General features: G+C 40.3%; 2 long non-coding RNA genes across 2 annotated transcripts; both read right to left on the bottom strand.

Moving 5' to 3' along the window:
• Positions 1-7,650: 7,650 nt before the first annotated feature.
• On the bottom strand, positions 7,651-8,212 carry LOC125727334 (uncharacterized). The gene is made up of 3 exons (XR_007388700.1): positions 8,128-8,212; positions 7,867-7,974; positions 7,651-7,664 (listed from the first exon to the last, which is right to left on the bottom strand). It is a non-coding gene; the product is annotated as an uncharacterized LOC125727334 (long non-coding RNA).
• Positions 8,213-17,919: 9,707 nt separating this feature from the next.
• Positions 17,920-18,569, bottom strand: LOC125727333 (uncharacterized). Its single transcript, XR_007388699.1, has 3 exons — positions 18,486-18,569; positions 18,177-18,266; positions 17,920-18,023 (listed from the first exon to the last, which is right to left on the bottom strand). It is a non-coding gene; the product is annotated as an uncharacterized LOC125727333 (long non-coding RNA).
• Between the last annotated feature and the right edge of the window lie 4,875 nt (positions 18,570-23,444).

The raw sequence follows: 23,444 nt of genomic DNA, 5'->3' as shown, positions 1-23,444 counted from the left end.
TTTTTTTTTAAGCAATTTATTGCTGCACACATCTCAGTTAAACCAACTGGGACGTCACAAAGTTCACGATCCACATCAGTTATTCCCGTGATGTTTGAGAAGAAATCAAAAATTTTGGATCAAGACTCCTGACATACAAATTATTAAAGAACTCAGTGCAGAATTTGGCTATTTTCTTGATGTCATCTGCAGCATTTCCATAAATCCTCACCCGCATAATGCAGTTGTTCCTGACTTGCTGACTTTCCAGCCTAAAGAAATAGGCTGAGTTCTGCTCACCTTGTTCAAGCCATTTTTGCCACAATCTAACAAAGGCTCCTTCTGCCTTATGTTTATATATAATCATACAATTTATTCTGTAAGGCACCTCCTACATTATTTTCTGTATCAGTAAGACGACTGACTGGTTTGCAGGTTAAAGCAGTAAATCTCATTTATAATTTTGTTTTCTTCATCTCTTCCGATTCGAGCCAAGTCACTACTAAACCTTCTGACAAATTTTGCTACATCATATTATTATTGCAATACTTTTTTCTGTATTGGGTCTGTTCCAGTGTAAGTCAGTTAATTATTCTATATTTAAAATAGCTACTTTTTTTCTCAAGATTGAACTGTTTAATATCCAGTTTGAAGATATTTTATATGCAGTAGACGATGACAAAGATTGCATGTTCTCCCCAAGATGGTTTTCTCGCACTGCCCCCCGGTGGACATGACCTTCAATCCTCCAGATAGATGTAAACTACGCACGCAAGTGTAGTCGTGTCGTGTGAAGTCATGGCCCTAAAGCACAGACTTAGGAGATGTTCAGTGTCACAGCCAGATTGGGTAAGACTGCAGGTGCCGTCTTAGGACAATATTAATGAATCTGAAAAAAAGTACAGTCAGCGAATGCACAAAAAGGGCAAATGTGAGGGAAGGACTTCAGGGGGAACAAAGTGCATCAAAGCCCACAGCTACTCTCTCTCTCATCTGACTCCAGTTGTGTGTCACCTACACACTGGGTCAGACAATGTGTTTTATACATTAAACTGATCTTTACTGAATATCAAGCCTTTGGTTGGAAAATCTTTATTAATGACTGATTGTATTATCAGGATAAACCTTGATTTTTATGCGTTAAACTGAAATGGGGTCACATGAAAACTATGCAGCAGCCCTGATCAAACCAGCTACTCCTACCTGCCCTTTATCAGTGAGACTAGAGCACTTAGGGAAGGAGGTGGAGCAGCCGCCTTATTTAATGGGTTTGAATTATTTTTACAAGTCAGGCACTACTTTCTGTCAGAAGGGTAATTATGAATCTGAATGAACAGAAATTACATGTGGAGTTCCTCAAGGGATCCGTTATTGGCAGTGGGCAGTGGTGGCTTAATGGTTGTTGGATTGAATCCCCGACCAGCAAGGCACCGCTGAGGGACCCTAAGCAAAACACTGCTCTCAGGGTGCTGAATTAGCTGGCCCTTGCTATGTCACGATGTCACATATGGGTTAAAAGCAGAGGACACATTTCGGTGTTGTACACTGTGTGCTGTGGTGTGTCAACACTGATCACCAATTAGAATTATAATCCTCACTGAGCCTCTTTGTTCAACATCTACATGCTTCCATTTGCTCAGATTACGGAACACTATAAAATCTCTGGAACACTTAAGGCCATGTTGTTAGTAATTAAAAAAAAAATCACAACAAATAATAATCCATTGTTATGCATTATAATCCATCCATCCATTTTCCAAACCGCTCATCCTATTGGGTTGTGGGGGGTCCGGAGCCTATCCCGGAAACAATGGGCACGAGGCAGGGAACAACCCAGGATGGGAGGCCAGCCCATCGCAGGGCACACTCACACACCATGCACTCACACATGCACACCTACGGGCAATTTAGCAACTCCAATTAGCCTCAGCATGTTTTTGGACTGTGGGGGGAAACCGGAGTACCCGGAGGAAACCCCACGACGACATGGGGAGAACATGCAAACTCCACACACATGTGACCCAGGCGGAGACTCGAACCCGGGTCCCAGAGGTGTGAGGCAACAGTGCTAACCACTGCACCACCATGCCGCCCCTGCATTATAATCATGGCTTTAAATATTTATCAAAAGGCATAACACATTATAGGCATGCTTATTATGCATAATGAATGATGTATGAAGCTCTCTTTAGTGCACTATAAATACCTTCATAATGCATTATAATGATCGGTATAAGCATTAAGGATGCTTTGTATTGCATTATGAAGGTATCTATAGTGCCTTATAGTTGAGTGTGTCATAAAGCATTCATAAAGCGTTATAATGGTGGATATAATGTGTTATGCTTTTTTTAAAATATTTATAACTGTGTTTATAATGCTTTATGAGTGCAGTATAATTAAGCAATAACATAATGTATAAGAAGATACTCCGGTATATCATGGCTGTGATTCGGTCAAAGGCACAAGGCTATAGGCCACCACAAAAAAAAAATAGTTCTCATAACATCAGTGCAAGTGGGAGGGGCCATCGTGTCCAAACCATCCGCATATCTGGATAATTCAGTCAATCACCAATATAGTTTTGTCTAATATTTCCGGTGCCAGCAGTAAAACAACTAGCCAGCTTATTATCGGAGTAACTTTGCATTGTAAATGAAAACCATGCCACGGGTCTGATAAATAAAATATTATGGCACTTGAGTGGCAAAGAGATCATGAGGCAGATTGCAAAGTTCAGTTATTGGCATCTTTAATAGTGCGAAAAGGACAGTTGGCAGCTTATAAAACTTATTCTGGAACAGAAAAGAATAAATCCAACAAAACGGAATACATATGTGTGATGCCCGGCCCGTCCGCTCCTCGTGTGTGCTACGCCCCCTGATTACCCACGTGTTCTTTCATGATTGTACCCAGCTGTGTCCGATTATTTTCAATCAGTCCTGTGTATTTCAGTCCGTGTCTTACCTGAGTCCTTTGTCTGTCATTGATGTTAGTTGGCGTTTCATGTCTCCTGCTCCCTGTTTATTTATTAAATCCCTGGTTTACCCCGACTTCCGCCTGTCCGCCTGCTTCCTGCCCGTTCGCCTCGCACGATCGCCGTTCCGTCCGGCTTTGAACGTGACAATATGAACCTTTACTGTCACTGTCACCTATGTTCATTTTCTAAACTGGTGGAAACACAGGCAGGTTCTGAAAAGGTATCAAGTGACAACCAGCCAGTATTGTGCATGAACGAGTTCAAAAGAACGCGTTCATTGAACACGTTCATATTTCAGTGAACTTTGAACTGAACGCAACTTATTAGTAAATCAAGAACTTGAACGTGAATTTTATGTGTGATGAACGGCGTAGACGTCGTTCACTGTTGGAATGCAATTAAACATCGGGATTTATTTTCACCTGATGAGTCGAGTGACAAGGTCGGCTCACACATTTAAACAGCATGTTGTGTTGTCACTCAAGCACTAGCGAAGGGCTCCTCCGCTCGAAAAATAAAATGCTCAGCCTGACTCTCGCTCAGTGCTTGTGTGCAGTGCATCTTGGGTAACGTAGTGTAAAGCCAAGGACAGTCGAATCTAATGTCTTTAGCTTCACACTACGTTTCCCATAATGCGCACACACACACTTCTCAAAGGGCACAGCCTTGGCAACGCATGAGCGCGAAGCGAACTGCTGCAGCAGTAACCATGGCAAGCGCAGAGGAGGAAAGCTCAACCACTAGTGGAGCTGGCACAGAAAACACGGATGATGCTGGCTGTAACTTTGACAATTTACGGGCATTTTACACACTGTTTCACAGAGACTCTGACGGTAAAAACCTAACCTTTCTGTGCAAGCTTTGTCCACCTGCGCTGAAAAAACAAGTTAGAACATCAATGACCTCATTTTCCAATTTGAAAAGACACGTTGAGTTGAAGCATTCGTCCAGCGTGAAAGCATATATGCAAGCCCTTCAAGGTCATAGAGGGAAGGGCAAAACCCCCAGCCAAAGTCCCCAAACGACTCAAGTCACACTGCCTGCTGCCTTCAGGGGTATAATCTCCCAGCAACAGGTAGACAGATTAATAATAGACTACATTGTTGGAGATTTACAGCCACTGAGTAAGGTTGAAAAACCCTCCTTCATAAAACTAGTAACTGGTTTGCAACCAGGCAGACATGTGCCCTCAAGAAGACAGGTGCAGGGACTAATGAATAAGGAATTCATTGAGGTTATCAGTAATTTAAAAGCTGAACTTGCTGAGCTTGACTTTGTATGCACAACAGCTGACTGCTGGTCAGCTGTCAACAAAGGATTCATGGGCATCACAATTCATTGGCTTGATAAAAATGATGTGTCACTCAGGAGATCAGCAGCCCTTGCATGTCGTCGTGTCAGAGGGTCACACACATATGATGTCCTGGCTAAAGTGCTGACGGATGTGTACAAGGAATTTAAAATTCAAAACAAAATTGTGTGCACAGTGACTGACAATGCTTCAATTTCGTCAAAGCATTCAGCTGTTTTGGAGACAGTGTTGTTATTAGAGCAGCTGATGAGGTGACTGAAGGCAGTGACACAGGATCTACCCCTGCTGAGAGCTCCGATGATGAGGACGATGGTCTTGAGCCTGCACCTCTGTCAGAGTTAGAGGATCCCTGCCTCCCACCTCATAGAAGGTGCATGGCCCATACTTTAAATCTTGTTGCCACAGATGCAAAGAATGTAACGGATAGGCTGTACAACAAATTAGCGAGGCCTGTATTTTCCAAGGCATCTGCTCTGTGGAATAGGGTGAAAAGGAGTGCGAAAGCCTCAGATTTTGTTGAGTAAAAGCTAAAGATTGGCTTTGTCACTCCGAACGACACACGTTGGAATTCTATGTTCCTCTCAATGCAGCGCCTGGCTCACATAGCCACCTTGACTCCCCAGACCAGCAATCTAACAGTGCCATTGGATGCCACTCCTGAGTATGACAGACTCCTTCTGCACACCATCTGTGATGAGTTTGGGCTTCGTCGATTCACTCCAGAGGAAATAGACTTCATCAACAAGTTTGTGAGTGTGATGGGTCCCTTGGCATGTGCTCTGAACATCCTTCAGGGGGAAAAAAACACATTCCTCGGCTACCTGGCTCCTACCATTGTGCAATTGAAAAATGATTTGGATGGTCTGTTGGATGAGAGTTCAAAGCCTACAGCTACACCAGGTCTGACGGCATGCCGCCCCCTCATCCAAACCTTTATTTTAACCCCCTGATGACCTAGAGGGGAAAAAGAGTGCTTCATCCTTTTTTAAGTTCAAGCAAAGCCCATCAGCTGTCAATAAGTCTGAGGTGGACATCTATCTGGACGCCCCAACCACTGACGAGTTTACTGAATACATGCTGCTGCCCAAACTGAAGAAGCTCTTCATCAAATATAACACAGCAATCCCATCAAGTGCTCCAGTGGAGAGACTCTTCAATACTGGTGGCCAGATAATTAGGCCCAGGAGAAACCGATTGGGAGATGCCAACTTTGAAAAGCAACTGCTGTTAAACGTGAACAAAAAACAGTTTGGACTGAAGCCGTAGGCATGGTCTGTGGAGTGTTCATTACTTACTACAACAATGGCTTCTGTATGTGAAAGTTTTTATTTTTAATAGTTCAGTGAGATGGTGCCACACACCTTCAAGAAGCGTGAGAGTTTTTTTTTTTTTTTTAAATAAAACTAAAGAGATATTTTGCTGAATAATAAATATTCTGTTCTGTCTAGTTTTCATTTGAGATGGATATGATGCCGATATGTGTTTACAGTACTTTTCTTTTCCTTCCCTTGTCTAGTATTGGGGCAAGAGATAAATAAACCATAAATAAGAATCATATTTTGTGTCCTTTGTCTATACATGTCCATATATGCAAGAATGTAGGTAGGTTATAGATATATGTTAAAACAAAATAAATTTTGATTTAGACTATATATTGCACCTAAAAATAAAATGAACTGAACTTTGAACTAGTTCAAAAATTTAAATTGTGAGCTATGAATGTGAACAGTTCACTTTGAGCATGTATGAACTGAACTTTGAACTAGATCATGAAAAGTGTGAACTTGCACAACACTGCTCCATTCTGAGAGCACAGTGATATCCACAAGCATCACAAACCAGCCACTCACAGGTTGGAGAATTTAGCCAACTGGTCCTGTGTGTATATTAAATGTTTAATGTACATGACAATAAAACGTCATGCTTTTTAAAGCCATTTAAGGCGTTGTTTGTCAATTAAACCATTTTTAATGCTATGTAAGACCAAATTGGTTTAATTACTTCTAATCCTAATAATGTCCCACGGAAACCCAGTCTTAGAGCTGTCCAGAAAAAAAATATTTTGATGATATTTCAAGGAAATTACTTTGTAACGGTGCTTAATAGGAGGTGTGATGTCCTGGAGGCAAACAAGTGCTTCTGTTCTTTCTACAAGAAACCACAAACATTTCAGGTATGTAGCCATTTGAAACATTGTTCAAAATTAAGTTCAGTTCACTCCACACAAGCAATAGCTTCCATTATTTCCAGTCCACATTTAATATTTCAGAATTAGGTTAAATGACTGATATTTTAAACTGTATTTGTCAAACACTGCGCCCACTAACAGGTGAATAATATTGATTACCTGGTAATAGTGGCACCTGCTAGTAGGTGGGACCTATTAGGCAGCAAATAAACAATGTGTAGGATATACTGGGATGCAGAAAAGTGGACAAGCCTAAAGATTTGAGTGACAAGGGCCAAGTTGTGATGGCTTGATGATTCGGTCACAGCATCTCCAAAACTGTAGGGAAATATGTGAACGGGTGACGGAGGCTCATTACATGGCAGATAGTACAGCAAACCTTCAGAGGTCTAGAGGAATCCACGCCCTGATGAGTCATGGCTATTTTGGCGGCAAAGGTGAGCCTGGGCCCCACCATGAACCTGCTGACCACTGCAGGACCATCTCACAAGAGCTGGGGGTTATGATCCAGCTCTCTAGCCATCACCAAATGGTCCATATCAAAGTCACTCCCATCCTTACACTTGCACATTGTTTCTGCTTCCAACACATCAGCTTCAAGGACAAAGCATCCACCTGCTGCCTAATATAACCCCCCCACAGTCAGAAGCCACTGTAACCAAATAATCAATGTTATTCGCTTCACATGTTATGGCTGATCAGTGTATAACCTCTGTATCTCAGTTACGTTTCAGACAGTTTTGCTACATTGTGCAGATTAATATACTGTGTTTATAATACATTTAAAAATTTCCCAAAATTCAGCACATTGTCAGTTTCACTGGCCAACACACTGATAATCGTAACATCATCAAGTTCTTTAGCCAAATTATGTGTGCTGAGCAATGGGAAACCTGACACTGCAGTACAGTGAATCATGCAGCAGCACTGGGAAAATGTAAAAACACATTTTACCTCCAAGGGCCACTGTTCTCCAACCTTTTTTCAGCAGTCTTACATGTCTGTCAAGACATAAAATATGTTTGCACATATACTGTACTGATCCTGGGAGGATTAAGATGGCAAAAATATCAATTGGGCTGGTGATTGCACAATATTTTAGAAGCTAAATTATGAAACGTATTACTATATATATTACACAATGATAAGGTATAAATACAGATAAGCTACATACCGTTGGAGTGAAGCTGAAGTCCTTCTCTCTTCTAGACAATGGAATCAGTAGAAATGAAGTTTTGCCACGACATGAGAAGCCAGGAAAGTGAAGCAGAACAAGAACAGGAACATTAGTCAGCCTTGGCTGACTAGGTCTGTATTCCGGACATTACATTCATGATTTAATTTGATTGCAAGGCCCTTGAATAATTTTAACTTTCTTGCAGGTTCCCTATGTACAGTATGTATTACCTTTCCTGACCTTCGGAGGTCCTCCCTCCTGTTTCGGAGCATTTTTAAGGCTTTTTTCAGAATTTCCTGCTCTTTGCCGACGAGGCTGCAGGGCAACTCTGCTGTGACCTTGAAATTACATGAAATATTCTGTTAAAACACTTTATTTGGTGATTGAAAATTTAAGCCCTCATTGGGCTTTATGTGGTAAAAAAGTAAAATAGAGAAATTAAACTATTTGATTAGAAATATTGATTTTAAACAGTTTTATGAGGTACAGACTTTGCTTATGACAGGGTTCCAGTCAATTTCCGCTCCCTTGCAGGCAGTGGTCCACATTTTTGATGCACCCAGGGATGATCTTACAACAGCCTGGTGGAGACGTGTAGAGAAAAGAAAGATATCAGTTTTGCACCAAAAACGTTAGAATAGAGAGGAGTGCAGGTGGACATAGAATGAGCAGAATGAATGGTAGCAGTATTTCTGATGTCATAACCACTTATTCTGCTGATTCTACTTCCACCTGCACTGTCTGTGTTCTAACAGCTCTGTCCACTTTAGTTTCTATTTCCAGGACTGTGTGATACTTACACTGAATCTCTTTTGTTCAGGTGTTGCCGCTGATTTCCCTGCTTATTTTTTAGGAAGTCTTCTGCTTCCACTCCAGACTGATTGAGGGAAAGATCATGAAACTAAATATGATATATTCAGTAAGCATGACTTGACAGCAGTATGTCTGTGAAACCACAAAAAACACAGAGCTTGCTAACAAACAGACAGTTTACTTGCCTTTAGTTTTAAAATGGAAATTAGGGATTTCCTCAGTCTGAAGTTTTTGGGGAACAAAAGGTAAACATCTTGCTCCCCAATGTCCACAAAATCATCCCCTGTCACACCTTGTTCTTCATGGTAAAACACAGAGAAAATAGATTAATCCACATGACTGTAACTATAAAACCCAAAATATTATGGCCACAAATAGATTAATCCACATGACTGTAACTATAAAACCAAAAATATTATGGCCACACAGAGGTTGAAAAAATAACAATGATTATGAATAAATTAATAATAAAACCCCATAATATAATTAAGGCACGCAGAGTGATCACATAGCAGGCATAGCAACAGTAAGTAAGGCGGATAAAGGGGCAACTGAGAAGACTGCATCAGCAAATTTTGCATATTTCCCATAAACACAACACTGATAGGAGTTATCAATTTAGCATTACCATATACAGTACAGTACTGTGCAAAAGTCTTAGGCAGTCCAAGGAAATGTTTAAAGCTGTTTATCTGGGTAGCAAGTGTACTTTGGCTTAGAACAAAAAATACAATTTAACATTAGAATGTGTGCAAATTAAGAGTAACACAATAAAAACTAGTAATAATTTCTTCTGTTTTCTAAAAAGTTACTGATATCTAGTTGGATGGCTAGATGAACACCGCTTCAGTTCCCAAACTTGTCTTCAGGGGCACATCAGCCATTCCACGATTTTGTTAAATTTCACCAACAGCTCAATTAAATAATTAAATATATTGGTTCAAAAAGTCAGTGAGAGATTGACTAGCTGTATGAGGTGCCTGCCTTCTTTGCCTGCCTAAGACTTTTGCACAGTACTGTATATATATATTTAGGTCCACAATCATGGCCTTACAATGGCTGAGGCTGGTTGGCCGAATGATGGGAGAACAACCATGTCCTCAACCATTCAAACATTTCATAGAGCCAACAGGTATGTAATCCAACAATGTGCCCTGTACTGTAATATTGTCCTCTTACTGCAATGCTTCATATTACAGTATCCATTTACATTTTATATTACACAGTGAGTTTTACTTTATACAGTTACATACTGGATGTATACTGTAGCACACATGTCGCGTCACTCACGGTCACACACACAGATTAACCTCCCCTCAAACCACAGGCAATATGCCAGGACAAGCAGTGTAGTACAATCTTTTATTAAACACGCAAGAGCAAACCCAGTACTTAACACACGGGGGGGGGGGAAACAGAATATCTAATACCACGAAGTGGGGGGGGGGGGACATGTCCTACATACACACCTTTCCCACTGAATACACCCCCATGGAATTAGCACTTCAACCTCCCAAATTCCTGTGAAAATGTTACTGCGATTGAGTATGTACATGAGCGATTGACTACACACCAATACAATCCAAATCCAAAACACACATGGTAAATGTGCTTTTCTACTTTTATGAGAACTGAAAGCGCTTTACAATTCATGCCTCACATTCACCCATCCACACACCGGTGGCGGAGGCTGCCATGCAAGGCGCCAACCTGCACGCCGGGAGCAATTTGGGGTTCAGTGTCTTGCTCAAGGACACTTTGATGGGGTCACGAGAAACCAGGGCTCGAACCTGCAACTCTCTGGTTGCTAAACGACAGCACTACCTCCTGCGCCACCATCTTCCCCAAATGTAAGGAGAAGGAGGTTCCTCGGAGCTCCGAGATGTGTTTGGCTGTAATAAATCTGGAATATAGTTATATGACATAGTTTTTGATAACACCAGCATTTACTTTTTAGCCTTTTCAGCTTTTATTGAAAGACAAAACAAAATTAAAAAATGCAGAAGTTTGAATCACTGTGTGTTTATTTCAGTTATTTTATATTGGACTCAAGGATTGGTTTCATCATACAAATACAGCACAGATAATGTTTACTTGAAAATACTGAAAAGTAACTGATACCAGAATCAGGGGGTCAATAAGCTTTTAAGTAATAATGTGAATTGTGCTTGGGATAGAAGCTGCACTATTGTCTTGAAGAAAAGTATAGATTTTCAAAATATGCAAATTAATTGTAATAAAAGTATTAGTGACGTTCATTTTTAGATTACATTAATTACATAACTAATAATACATTGAGAAGAAATGGTTTGTCATTATGTGGTTGGAAAGACATGAAAGTGATGTGGAAAATCGCCTCTTACCACTGAAACACATGGGAATGCGTGGTGCTAATAATGGTACTGCAGCTAGCCAGTAGGGGGCGCTTGACATGCAGTGTTTTCACCTTTTACAGACGTAATGGTCTACGTGTTTTTTGAAGTCAGTGCTTTGATCACAGATTTGAAAGCAGTATGCATAATGCATCAGGGCTCACACTGAAATTCCCTATATTTGGATATATTATGTAACATGGTTCTGTAGGAATGTTGGTACCTTGGAAACACAAATATACAAATATACCTTATATGTGAATTTGGATATGGGTGTGGCTGCAACTGGAGAGGCTTGTAGTACATATTCTGCAAAAATTTCATAATGGTTGTTGCAAATATTATGCACAAACCATGACAGAGGCTTGAACGCAAACATGGGTTTTGTTGGGGAAGTATCAGTTCATGAAATACAATACTGAGGAAACTGCCGTTGTTTTAACTCTTATTTAATACTATTAAGCACAGACACGTCACAAAGAAAATAAACTATTATTTATAATAATTTATATAGCATGCAATGATTAAACATAAAAAACTATAGCATAGAAAAATTCAATGTTACTATCGGACAACATGGCTATGGAAATATAACAGAGAGCGGTGAGCTGGAGACCAGAGTCTTGACCCTGAGGAGTGAAATAAAATATTTAATTTCTCTGTTGCATCGCAAACCTGACAGATACACTACTTGTCAAAAAGAAAAGAACTTACTTCCTCACACATTTCTAAAAGGATGTTTTTGTCAAATCCCTCCAACTCACTGAAAAACAACAGATCAAATTCACATATTATGACATAAATAAAAATATAATACAGACATATAATATAGACAGTTCATGGTGCATTTTGTAATACTCAAGACACACCAAGGCCATGCAGAGTGCATACTGATAAAAGGGAGGGGAGGGGGGAAAACTTCAATACATTCTCTGTATCACAAGTCCAACAATTCAAGGTGGTCTGTCATGCGCCGCTCGTCCGATCCTCCCGTGTGCCACGCCCCCTCGTTAACCTCGTGTGGAACCCCGATGTCATTCGCTGTTTCCAGTTGTTTTCATTAGTCCTATGTATTTAACTCCGCTTCAAAATATGTTTCCCCAATCATGTCATTTAAGTCGCTACTTCTATTGCCCCGTGTTCCTAGCTGGTTTCCCCAATAAATCCTTTGTTTCCCCGATTCGTGACGTGACAACAATCAACATGAACACACCACAGTCCACAGAACCAATCTGATGAGGAACATCCTGCGAAATACAATATAGTATTAACGAAGACATTTGTTACAATTCTAATACAAATGTAACGACAGAAAATGCTGAAATCCACTTTACCATGTTTTTCAAGTATTTTCCAGTGTCCTGGGCTTATTCGGTTTGTCAGTTTGCTGCAAATAGAAATTTGGAATTGTCAGGGGCAACATAACTACAGCTTTTCATGTAAACGGGATAAAAGCTCTATGTAGGAATTAATTGACACACAGAAGACCTTTTGTCACATTTGTAAATCTTTCACTGTTGCGCCGCGTTTGGCTGTGAGTATGACCCAGAGCATATGACAGTCTCTGCCCCAACTGTCGGCAGGAATGAACTAAGAAATTTATGATTAAAAAAGACCTAACAATACGACTTAAATGTTATAGCATTTATTGTACAATATACTATACATATGATCAGGATCACATAACTGCATGGTACGCAAGTACGCATTCCCCGTACACGCGTGGCAATTCCTTGTTGTAGCAGCGCAAATGCGTATTTATTTTATGTGCATTCACGCTATGACAAGAAATTACCGTGCAATTCGAGACAAGTCTACACACGTATTCACATTTATAAAACGGTTTTATTACCTTGTAAATAGTCTTCAGGATTTGCAAACTGCCCAAACACTTTTGATGTAGCCAGTTTTAGGTTTTAAATGGATTAATAGAGATTCTCCATAAGATTTATTGCTGTGTGCGTTTGAGTCTGAAAGCCCGAGTCTCGCGCCAGATGCGTCAGAGTTGGCAACCTGCTTACAGCCGAATCGGACCTACGACCGGTCAGTCGGAGCCGAACGCGGCCGAAAGTCACCGACGAGCTGCAGAGGATCGCATCGTCTGTTATGGTACGAATAGGCGTCCGTGACAACAGCTTGGTTACTTTTGAATCACATGTACTTATGTTCTCAAACTTCTTACGATCATCTGAGAGACAGTTTGCATTTGGAAAACTCACAGCATTTTAAAAAATGGACAAGCAAGAAATTAAAGTTGTTAAGATTAAAATTAAAATTAAAATCAAAGTTAAAATAACACCTAAGGAAGGGGGAACTTTTTCCCCAAAAAATGAGGCACTGGAGAAGAACATCGGCGAGAGGGTGGACATGGTGAAGATCATTAAGAAGGATGACACGGACAAGCCCGGATCGACATGGAGGGTGTCTTACATACCGAAGGTAAAGCACTGGCTTAAGAGACCTTATTAGAACACTTTAATTCGAGCTTAAAATGTGTTATATCAATCATCTTTCCTTGTTTTAACAATCGGCTGTCCCAGACTGGAACCGAAGAAAGTTTCCGTGGCCAGAGGAGTCGTCCATGGAGCGCGAGGGACAGGCCACCCCCCCTGGAGGAAGCAGGAGCGACCAGGAAGAGGCCCCAGCTGAAGTTCCTCCATCGGACAGACAGCAACGGCTCCTGCGCCCTGCGAGCAGAGAGAGGCCAGGGGCAGCGTCAGCCATCGGTGGAGCAGCAACTCCAGACAAGAATACATGGACTTATGGGTTATGGCCAGGGACGGAGGAAGGACAGAGACATTGTTCCTGACGGACTTGTGGGTTATGGCCGGGGTAGGAAGGATAATAGAGATACTGTTTAAGTATTATTATAGATGTCAGATAGGATAGGAAAAGATAGGCTAAGTTAACATATGATAAGTTAAAATACAATAAGATAGACAATAAGTTAAAATATCATATGATAGGCTAAGTTAAAATAAGATAAGAGCTTTACAATAAAACATATACTTACTTTTCAAACTGTGTCTTTGTCATCTCTTCAGTGTCGTGTCTGTGGTTTGATAATTTTGCATCGTTAATTTATATCTGATACTCTCCTAAATATCAATAAGCAGAGACGGAGGAAAAGATACGGTTAAGTTAAAGGAAATGATAAAGTATCAAAATCACAGTATTACCTTATTTTGACGCAGAAAGAGTAATTTCAGTGTTACTGCCACCTATGAGTTAGTGGCCGCAAATGGTGTTAGAAGTGCCGGTAAATAACGCGGCGTAAGTTTAACTCCGGTGTGCTTCTGAAAAACGGTAAGTGACAAAACTGGTAAGTAGCAGGTAAAGTGGTCATTTAACGTAATGCAACGTGCATTACCAGTTAGTAAGTGTTTTACTATATCTTACACTACGTACTTACACGTACTTACACTACGAAATCAAACCCCTTAATTTTTAAAATTAAAATTACGTTAATTTTGTCCTTAATTATTGCTATATGTGAAATTAAGGGAAAAGGTGCAATGATTAAGGCCAATTAAGGGGTAAAACTACTGAATTTCCTCTTTACTTTTTCAAATTTGCCTCTTAAATTTACTCTCAAAAAATCCTTATTTCACCCCTTTTTTATAAATTAAGGGGCAATTTAAGATTGTTTCAAGGTCTGTAATTACATAACATTGCCCTTTAATTCTGATTAATTAAGGGGCAGTTTAAGAGTATTGCAAGGTTCCATTACTACTTAAAATTACTTACATCTGTCCTCAATTCTAATAAAGGGAGTTTAATATTATTATAGGGGTCCACAAACCATTAAAATTCTTTATTTCACCTATGAATTTTTATTATTTAAGTGATTATTTAAGACTGTTTTAAGTTCTTAAGCACTTAAAATATCCTTATATCGCCACTTAATTTTAATTGTGTGCTCAAATGTTTATGTAAAAATAAAGCATAATAAATCACAAACCAGTATGACAAACGTATTGTTTTATTATCATGCATGAATGAATTACAATGAGAAAAGCTTCCTTCCTTTTACCGGCCGCTTGCCCCCTTGGGCTTGGAAAGCCTTCGCTGGGCTATAAGCTCCGTCTTCATAGCCTCTTCCTCCTTTACGTTTGTTGCTTCCTTCCTTTTACCGGCCGCTTGTCCCCTTGGGCTTGGAAAGCCTTCGCTGGGCTATAAGTTCCGTCTTCATAGCCTCTTCCTCCTTTACGTTTGTTGCTTCCTTCCTTTTACCGGCCGCTTGTCCCCTTGGGCTTGGAAAGCCTTCGCTGGGCTATAAGCTCCGTCTTCATAGCCTCTTCCTCCTTTACGTTTGTTGCTTCCTTCCTTTTACCGGCCGCTTGCCCCCTTGGGCTTGGAAAGCCTTCGCTGGGCTATAAGCTCCGTCTTCATAGCCTCTTCCTCCTTTACATTTGTTGCTTCCTTCTTCCACTGCTTTTCCCTCCTCATCTGTCTTCTCTCCTCTCTCTCTCTTTTCCTCTCCCTTCTTCTTTCCTATTTCCTCTTCTGCTCTTTGCTCCTGCTGCTTACTTGACCCATCTATGTATTTTTTCCTCCATTTCACTCTTTCTCCTGCCTATGATGGTAAAGAAGAAAAAAATATTAGGAGGATGGAGCTTCTTCAAACATGCAATTACTACAACTTGTACATCAAAATGTATTGACATTCGGATCAGTCAGTAAGATGTATGAGATAAAAAACAAACCAGCCAGTGAAAGAGTTTATATAGCCTTATTCTTGTTATTACAGGGTTTTTGAGGGTGTGTGCAAATCCATATTATGTTATATATATAAGGTATTTGCTAAAGATGGAATCGTGGCCATGTTAAAATGTGCTGATGTTTCTTTACATTAACCTGTGTCAGTAAATGCTGGGTGAGGACTTGGACTCACAGTGGTATAGAGGTATAAGCAAGGTGTGTCTTAATAACCCTCAGTTTTAATCCCACAGGTCCTTTTGAAATACAGTGTATATTATTAATAATCATGATGCTCTCATACAACAGGCACTGTGGACAGGTTAATGTGCCCTGCAGTAATTTAACATGTCTGGCTTTTAAATAGAACAGACTTTACTTCCCCTTCTGTGGTAATTATGAATCTGCGAATCTGTATATGAAGCTGAAGAATCAACACAAAACATTTGCAATTGTCACTAATTAACCCAGAAGCAAATTCCCCCTTAACACCGTATATTTTACACTGGGATATTTGTGACTCCATTCTGAGAGCACAGTGATATCCACAAGCATCACAAACCAGCCAATCACAGGTTGGAGAATTTAGCCAACTGGTCCTGTGTGTATATTAAATGTTTAATGTACATGACAATAAAGCGTCATGCTTTTTAAAGCCATTTAAGGCGTTGTTTGTCAATTAAACCATTTTTAATGCTATGTAAGACCAAATTGGTTTAATTACTTCTAATCCTAATAATGTCCCACGGAAACCCAGTCTTAGAGCTGTCCAGAAAAAAAATATTTTGATGATATTTCAAGGAAATTACTTACTTTGTAAAGGTGCTTAATAGGAGGTGTGATGTCCTGGAGGCAAACCTCAAGTGCTTCTGTTCTTTCTACAAGAAACCACAAACATTTCAGGTATGTAGCAATTTGAAACATTGTTCAAAATTAAGTTCAGTTCACTCCACACAAGCAATAGCTTCCATTATTTCCATTCCACATTTAATATTTCGGAATTAGGTTAAATGACTGATATTTTAAACTGTATTTGTCAAACACTGCGCCCACTAACAGGTGAATAATATTGATTACCTGGTAATAGTGGCACCTGCTAGTAGGTGGGACCTATTAGGCAGCAAATAAGCAATGTGTAGGATATACTGGGATGCAGAAAAGTGGACAAGCCTAAAGATTTGAGTGACAAGGGCCAAGTTGTGATGGCTTGATGATTCGGTCACAGCATCTCCAAAACTGTAGGGAAATATGTGAACGGGTGACGGAGGCTCATTACATGTCAGATAGTACAGCAAACCTTCAGAGGTCTAGAGGAATCCACGCCCTGATGAGTCATGGCTATTTTGGCGGCAAAGGTGAGCCTGGGCCCCACCATGAACCTGCTGACCACTGCAGGACCATCTCACAAGAGCTGGGGGTTATGATCCAGCTCTCTAGCCATCACCAAATGGCCCATATCAAAGTCACTCCCATCCTTACACTTGCACATTGTTTCTGCTTCCAACACATCAGCTTCAAGGACAAAGCATCCACCTGCTGCCTAATATAACCCCCCCACAGTCAGAAGCCACTGTAACCAAATAATCAATGTTATTCGCTTCACATGTTATGGCTGATCAGTGTATAACCTCTGTATCTCAGTTACGTTTCAGACTGTTTTGCTACATTGTGCAGATTAATATACTGTGTTTATAATACATTTCAAAATTTCCCAAAATTCAGCACATTGTCAGTTTCACTGGCCAACACACTGATAATCGTAACATCATCAAGTTCTTTAGCCAAATTATGTGTGCTGAGCAATGGGAAACCTGACACTGCAGTACAGTGAATCATGCAGCAGCACTGGGAAAATGTAAAAACACATTTTACCTCCAAGGGCCACTGTTCTCCAACCTTTTTTCAGCAGTCTTACATGTCTGTAAAGACATAAAATATGTTTGCACATATACTGTACTGATCCTGGGAGGATTAAGATGGCAAAAATATCAATTGGGCTGGTGATTGCACAATATTTTACAAGCTAAATTATGAAACGTATTACTATATATATTACACAATGATAAGGTATAAATACAGATAAGCTACATACCGTTGGAGTGAAGCTGAAGTCCTTCTCTCTTCTAGACAATCCGAATCCGAATTTCCCAGAGGAATCTACCCGAGGGATTAATAAAGTTTTCTATCTATCTATCTAGACAATGGAATCAGTAGAAATGAAGTTTTGCCACGACATGAGAAGTCAGGAAAGTGAAGCAGAACAAGAACAGGAACATTATTCAGCCTTGGCTGACTAGGTCTGTATTCCGGACATTACATTCATGATTTAATTTGATTGCAAGGCCCTTGAATAATTTTAACTTTCTTGCAGGTTCCCTATGTACAGTATGTATTACCTTTCCTGACCTTCGGAGGTCCTCCCTCCTGTTTCGGAGCATTTTTAAGGCTTTTTTCAGAATTTCCTGCTCTTTGCCGACGAGGCTGCAGGGCAACTCTGCTGTGACCTTGAAATTACATGAAATATTCTGTTAAAACACTTTATTTGGTGATTGAAAATTTAAGCCCTCATTGGGCTTTATGTGGTAAAAAAGTAAAATAGAGAAATTAAACTATTTGATTAGAAATATTGATTTTAAACAGTTTTATGAGGTACAGACTTTGCTTATGACAGGGTTCCAGTCAATTTCCGCTCCCTTGCAGGCAGTGGTCCACATTTTTGATGCACCCAGGGATGATCTTACAACAGCCTGGTGGAGACGTGTAGAAAAAAGAAAGATATCAGTTTTGCACCAAAAACGTTAGAATAGACAGGAGTGCAGGTGGACATAGAATGAGCAGAATGAATGGTAGCAGTATTTCTGATGTGATAACCACTTATTCTGCTGATTCTACTTCCACCTGCACTGTCTGTGTTCTAACAGCTCTGTCCACTTTAGTTTCTATTTCCAGGACTGTGTGATACTTACACTGAATCTCTTTTGTTCAGGTGTTGCCGCTGATTTCCCTGCTTATTTTTTAGGAAGTCTTCTGCTTCCACTCCAGACTGCTTGAAGGAAAGACCATGAAACTAAATATGATATATTCTGTAACCATGACCTGACAGCAGTATGTCTGTGAAACCACAAAAAACACAGAGCTTGCTATCAAACAGACAGTTTACTTGCCTTTAGTTTTAAAATGGAAATTAGGGATTTCCTCAGTCTGAAGTTTTTGGGGAACAAAAGGTAAACATCTTGCTCCCCAATGTCCACAAAATCATCCCCTGTCACACCTTGTTCTTCATAAGAACATAAGAACATAAGAACTATACAAACGAGAGGAGGCCATTCGGCCCATCAAGCTCGCTTGGGGAGAACTAAACTAATAGCTCAGAGTCGTTAAAATCTTATCTAGCTCTGATTTAAAGGAACCCAAGGATTCAGCTTGCACTACATTATCAGGAAGGGTATTCCATACTCTGACTACACGCTGTGTAAAGAAGTGCTTCCTTAAATCCAGCTTGAAGTGTTCTCCCGCTAATTTCCACCTATGGCCACGAGTTTGTGTATTTAAACTAATGCTGAAGTAACTATTTGCTTGAACAGCATCCAAACCTGTTAGAATCTTATATACCTGGATCATGTCCCCCCTCAGTCTCCTTTGCTTGAGACTGAACAGATTTAGCTCAAGTAACCGTTCCTCGTATGACATTCCTCTAAGACTAGGAATCATTTTTGTGGCCCTACGCTGCACCTTTTCTAAGGCCACAATGTCCTTTTTAAGATATGGTGACCAAACCTGCACACAATATTCTAGGTGAGGTCTCACCAAGGAATTGTATAATCTTAGCATTACCTCCCTTGACTTAAACTCCACACACCTGGAGATATACCCCAACATCCTATTGGCCTTTTTTATTGCTTCCCCACACTGGCGAGAATGGGACATGGAAGCATCAACATACACACCAAGGTCTTTCTCATGATCAGCTACCTTTATTTCAGTGACACCCATGAAATACCTGTAGTTTATATTTCTGCTCCCTAGATGGAGTACCTTACATTTATCGACGTTAAATTTCATCTGCCAGGTATCGGCCCAGTCACTAATTAAATCAAGATCCCGCTGTAGCTGCTGAGCCACTAATTCAGTATCTGCTACACCACCCACCTTGGTGTCATCTGCAAATTTCACCAGTTTACTGTATATATTGGTATCCATATCATTTATGTAAATTAGGAACAATAGTGGTCCTAAAATCGAACCCTGCGGTACCCCACTATGAACGCAAGCCCACTGTGACATTGTGCCTCTTATAACTACTCGCTGTTTCCTATCTGTTAACCAGTTATCAATCCAGGTCGCTACGGTACCTAAAATACCAGTCGCTTTGAGTTTAAGTAGGAGCCTCTTGTGGGGGACAACATCAAAAGCCTTTTGGAAATCTAAGTAGATGACATCATAGGCCTTCTTATCATCAACTTCCTGAGTAGCTTCCTCAAAAAACTCCAACAGATTTGTTAAACAGGATCTACCTCTTCTAAATCCATGCTGGCTATCCCGCAAAATGTTATTGGAGTCCAGGTAATCTATCATTTTCTCTTTGATTATAGCCTCCATAACTTTACCAGTTATACAAGTTAGACTGATTGGCCTATAGTTAGACAAATTACTTCTATCCCCTTTTTTGAAAATAGGCGTTATGAAGGCGTGCTTCCAATCCGAAGGTACCACACCTTCAGATAAGGATTTTTGAAACAGTAAAGTTAAGGGTCGGCAAATAATATCCCTCATCTCTTTTAACACTATAGGTAAGATGCCATCAGGGCCCTGTGATTTATTTATTTTGAGCTTAGCTAGGCTTTGCAAAACATCTGCTTCAGTTATATATATATTAGCTATAGACAATGCTGGATAGGTAATAACTGGTAAATTACTAAGGTCCTCAACAGTGAATACCCGTGCAAAACTATCATTGAACTCATTTGCTATATCAATGTCGTTTACTATTATAAGACCCTTACTATCCTGCAGATTAGTAATTTCAGGTTTTAGAGCTCTTTTAGAGTTAAAATACTGGAAGAAACTTTTAACGTCATCCTTAGCTTCCAATGCAACCATCCTTTCGACATTTCTTTTAGCTCGTCTAATATCATTTTTTAACTCAGCCTGTAGACTTAGATATTCCTGCTTAATTCTGTCATCATCAGTTATTTTCCATTGCTGGAACAAAGCCCTTTTCCTCCTTACTTTATGCTTTATTTCCCTAGTAAACCACCTAGGTTGCAATTTCCTAGATTTATTCTTGCTGGAAACAGGTATGAAGTCCTCTTGCACTTGCAATAATGTGCTTTTAAAAAATTCCCAGGCCTCTTCAACAGTTTTGTTATTTAACTGCATCCAGTTCACAGTTTCTAGTTTTAGTCTCATACACTTAAAGTCAGCCTTCCTAACATTATATATTTTTGATTTGGACTTAGCTCTTCGAACACTAAACTTAACCTCAAATTTGACCATGTTATGATCGCTACTGTCAAGTGGTTCTAAAACGTCTAATTTACCAATCCTGTCCTGGTTATTAGAGAGAACAAGATCAAGAATGGCATCTCCCCTGGTAGGGGTGTTAACAAACTGAGTAAAAAAACAATCCTGTACTAATTCCACCATCTCCAGTTCATTTTCTGAAGAGCCAGTGACAATGTCCCACTGCATTCCTGGTAGATTAAAATCACCCATAACTACCACATCATTTTTATTGCTCATAGTCCTAATCTCACTGTATAACAATCTGCTTTCCTCAGCAGCTATATTAGGTTTTCTGTAACAAACACCGACAATTAGGCTATTTGAGTTTTTAGCATCTAATTTTACCCATATTGCTTCCGTAGTTTTATTTATATCAGTAAGTTCCCTTGCCTGCAAGTTTTCCTTTACATATACTGCAACACCACCTCCCTTTTTTCCTATACGATCCTTACGGAACAACGTGTAACCATCCATATTATATTCTTGTCCATCCTTTTCACTCAACCACGTTTCAGTTATTCCTATAATATCATAAGAGTCCGATGAGATAAAAGCCTCTAAATCATGAATTTTATTCCTAATACTTCTGGCGTTTAAATACAGACAACAAAGGGTAGGCCTATTACGGTGCCCACTTACAAAATGATTATTTGGGGCTTTCCGTTTCCCCCCACTGACATAGTTAACTAACCTCCCTGCCCCCCCAGTCCCTAGTTTAAACATTCCTCAACGACTCTACACATACGCCTCCCCAATACACTGGTTCCCCTCTGGTTCAGGTGCAACCCATCCGGCTTGAACAGGTCCCACCTGTTCCAGAAGGTCCTCCAATGCCCCATAAACCTAAACCTCTCTTTCCTACACCATCCTTTTAGCCACGCATTTAATTTCCTTATCTCAGCTAACTTAGCCTGACTTGCACGTGGCACGGGGAGTATTTCAGAGAATACCACCGTGGACGTTCTGCTTCTAAGCTTATTGGCGACTTCTATAAATTTATCCTGCAGAACAGCCCTTCTACCCTTGCCTATGTCGTTGGTGCCAACATGCACCACGACAACTGGATCCACCCCAGCTGGGGCCAAAAGCTTATCCACACGATCTGGAAGGTCTCCTACCTGGGCACCAGGCAGGCAAGACACCGTACGGGACCCTCTATCACGCGTGCACACATAACTGTCTACTCCCCTAATAATGGAATCCCCCACTACCACAACCTCCCTCTTCCTGGGGGGAGGGGGCTCCTCAGTGCCCAAGGGCCCACCTGCCTCCCCAGTCCGTTCCGGCTCTAAAGCTGGAAGAACCTGAAACCTGTTCGACACAGTCACCTCAGGTGATGCCGCCTCTGCAACGTGTGTACGCCCTTTCCTGCGTCTACGACCTACGGTCACCCAGCTCTCTCGACCTCTCTGCTCTTCATTCTCCCCCCTCCCGGCTAGTGGCGTACACACCTTCTCCCTAAAAGGCGTATTAACTTGCTCCTCTAACTCACTGTTGCATTGGATGAGAGCCGGTTGCTCCTCAAGGTCGCGAACCTTGACCATGAGCGAGTCCACTAGCTTACATCGCTCGCAGATGAAGTCCGACTGGACACTAACGTCCAGAAGGGCAAACATGTTGCAAACGCAACACTGAGCCGGCCCCATAATTAACTAACTCACTAAGACCCCGTACTCCCAGCCCAGTAAATTTATATAGCGTATTTAACTTTAAAGATTAATTAGCGTACCGTTAAATGCAATAAAGTACCGAGTACACTAAAATAAGTTACTTGGGTTGAAACGGAACTTAATTATTATTTTTATTTAAAATTTTAAATCCGATAAATTTACTACTACTTACCAAAAGAACTTCTGCCTGAACCAAGTATGAACTAAAAACAAAACGAAATCGAAGTTGCTCTTGGGAGGTCAAAAAACCACAAAAACCTTGCAGAATTAATCAGGATAAAACATATAAAACGATAAACAATAAAAACTATACGATTAGGAAGCAATCAGTCCCGTGTACATGATCAGCCAGAAAATACTTGCATTCATCTAAACTTTTATAAACTTTAAACTGCCTTTGCTTGCTGGCCTGTGGGCTGATGGACAAACTTGAATGCCTTACAGGATAAGATAGGATGCACATTCTTTATTGTCCATTAAATCCCTCTATCAAGTGTCAATAGGCTCCAAACAACCAAATGTAATTAAAGAAAATTTAAAAAAAGGGGAAAAAATTCAGAAATAACCCAAAATAAAAAAATAATAAATAAATAAAGACTAACCAAAGTAACTTAACTGTCCCCCTCAGTTATCAGTCATCAGTCAGTCATCACCCTGACTAAACTGTATAATGAGCAGATGGGACTGTCAGTACATGGTTAGATCGTGTTTAATACAACAACTGGAATACTGCATAAAAGGCACAAAAGC

The sequence above is a fragment of the Brienomyrus brachyistius genome, unplaced genomic scaffold, assembly GCF_023856365.1.
Source record: "Brienomyrus brachyistius isolate T26 unplaced genomic scaffold, BBRACH_0.4 scaffold93, whole genome shotgun sequence".
In the NCBI taxonomy this organism is placed as follows: Eukaryota; Metazoa; Chordata; class Actinopteri; order Osteoglossiformes; family Mormyridae; genus Brienomyrus; species Brienomyrus brachyistius.
This window is presented reverse-complemented; position numbering and strand designations above follow the sequence as displayed.